Below are 2,903 nucleotides of genomic sequence, written 5' to 3'. Positions count from 1 at the left end.
GGTTAGGTGGGTTTGACTCATTCTATGTATTAAGTGGAGACCCTTTGTTGTTTGGGTTATTCTGGCCTTACTAACCACATCCAAAAAATGTTTTTAAAGAATCATTATCTGATTGACAATTATGGATTGTCAGGTAGAACTGTAGTCAGCACAAAAAGGTCCTTTAATTAAAGTTAAAAAGCCAAAGGGGTAAAAATTGAGTTACAGGATTTTCATGCAACAGCAGGGATAAAGTCCAGTGTAATCCACTGCAGCTGAGTAAGTCTGCCAAGCTCAAGTCAGGGAAATGTCTGTCTGTGTGTTGGCTGACCTAAACTCTGTCAGCTCGCATCCACCCAGCAGTTCTGTCAGTTTGGCACACACACCCGCCCCCACTTAGGACACAGCAATAGATAGAGTTTGGCCGTTTAAGATTTTTGTGGCAGTCATGTTAGCATTCTAATCCTGCTCCACAGTTGTCGCCAATTATCACTGAATCTGTGCTGGCTGACTTTGGACGTGTTTGGAACTGAGAACTGAGAACTATCTATAGTGCTAATATGTAATCCTTAATGCCTTCTGGTAAAACTATTTTAACGGTCATGATTTAAAAAGGAGTCAGTTTTCACTTGTCTATTCGATAAGTCACATCAAACCTTGGTAGACAAATATCCAGTAGGAAATTTGTTGTGTGTAAATCGCAAACTTCTGTCAAAGGATTCCTAAGCGTATAGACGTGCTGAAAAGAAGGTTAAGCAATCAGATACATCTTAGCAGAGTAGTTTATTATGCCTAAACCAAACCAAGCCTTAACATTTCATTCTGCACAACCTCTGCTCCAACCTTGCCTTGCCTAACTAAACCCAACTAACCCCAAGCTGCTCTTAAATGTTTTCAAGTTCTTTGTATGTTGACAAACGCTAACCTCTGGCTGCTAGCTTAAAGGGAATATTGAGAGGGTTTATTCCAATTCTTACAATAAATATAGGATAAAACTGGTGATGTTATTTTTTTTCTGTATATAATGTCATCGATTCCCATGGAAAGACCAAAACCAATGATGAATTGAACCCACAGACAGTGTTGTCTGTGTAAAGCACTGACAGTACATAATTAGTGGACAGAGCATCAGAGTCTGTGAAGTGAAGCCAACGTGGAAGTGTCTTAAAGCTGCATTCTTTCTAAAGGCCAGCAGGGGCAGCTCTATGGGCTCCAAAAATAAGCCTGATATTATCGAGTCTTGGGGGAAAATTACCCTACTTCTCACTTGATTTATTAACCCAACAGTTTCCTAATGAGTTTATGGTCACAGTCACTAGTTTCAAGTCCTTTTCTAACAGCATGATGTTCATTTAGTAAACTATGGTCCCATTTAGATTAAAATAGACAATATGCTTTAGGGCGTACCTACCTTGTGATTGACAAGTCATTCTCATTGAGTCTGTCTAGTACAACACACAGAACTCAGATCAAACAGTCTAGACTAGGCAGTGCTGATCAAATATAAATCAAGATTCTGTTACTGCATTGCCTATTTCTCTCCTAAAATCTTTTCAGAAACATATTATATTTTAGTTTACTGCTTACCTGTTATACAAGAATGTGTGTGACCAGGCAAGCCACTATTGTTTCCTGCTATTGATGAGTCAAAACCAAGCGCAGCCAATAAGCTCAGCACATCACCGCTACTGGCTGCAAAAAAAACAGCATGGCAATGGCCATAATGCCAAACTCAAGGCTTCAGAATGATACTCCACAAACCAGTGGGTGGATACTACGTTTTGTAAAAATATACAAAGTTCAAGGATTAAAAATTCTTATTACAAAGAGTAATAATTGACCTTGTAGTACATCTAGGTAGTGCTTTGAGTGTCACAGTTGTCAACCCAACTGCAGACTTGAAGGCAGAGCTGGTGAAGTTCAGACAATTTAATGGCAAAAAGTAAACACAAAACAACTTACGGATGAATAAATCAGGCAAGGTCTAACATAGAAAAACAGTCCAAAAGGCAAACAAACCCAAAGGGGGCAGGGCAGGAAATCCAGTATCCAATAAAACAAACTAGGAAACATTGAGGAAAGGGCTGGAACGCCTGACAAACTGAGGGTGATTAACTGGCACTGAGACAAAGGAACACATAGACTTGAGGAGAGGATAACTCGAAACAGGCCAAATTAATCAGGGCAGACAATCAAAACTGGTGGGAAACACACAAAGGCAGAAAGTAAAGTTACTGACACAAGAGGACACAAGGTGAGTATTTCAAAATAAATCAGGAAATAACTAAACTAAACTAAAACCCAAAACCATGACATTAAGTAAATGGCTAATGTCAATACACAAACATAATGTCAATGTTAAATGTCTGATCTTCAATAGGTTTAACGTTTACCTGGTTCATTAGCTTAGATTGTCATTAGTTCTGATAGTAGTTGGTCACACCCCAAAATATTGGACAAATTGAAATTTTGATGGGTTGATGGCACTAAAGGACACATTTAAAGGAGCATTAAAGACATTAGGCCTTTGAGGACTGTGATCGTGTGTACCAATTTCAATGGCAATGCATCGAACGGTTGTTGATTGATTTCAGTCTCAACCAAAATGGTGGACCGACCAATAACAGTCAGTGAGTCGGAGTTCGGATGGCTAAAAAAAATTTACACACATCAATTAGCCATAGCATTGCTTGGGTAACGTGCCTTTATTACATTGAACATGGGTAGCGTATTTTATTTTGAGTAAAGCCCACAAGAAGAAGATATACTTTATTGATCCCCTAGGGGGAAATTGTTTTCCTTGTTGTTCTCTTTTTTTTTATACACGCACAGGCTGAAATGCACACTTCATGCACATGTGGACATGCAAAGGGGAGAGATGGTGGAGAGATGGTGGAGTGATGGGGCTGCCGCATTACCAGCAC

The sequence above is a fragment of the Morone saxatilis genome, unplaced genomic scaffold (assembly GCF_004916995.1).
Source record: "Morone saxatilis isolate NCDOM2014 unplaced genomic scaffold, NCSU_SB_2.0 Contig21, whole genome shotgun sequence".
NCBI classification, from domain to species: domain Eukaryota; kingdom Metazoa; phylum Chordata; class Actinopteri; family Moronidae; genus Morone; species Morone saxatilis.
This window is presented reverse-complemented; position numbering follows the sequence as displayed.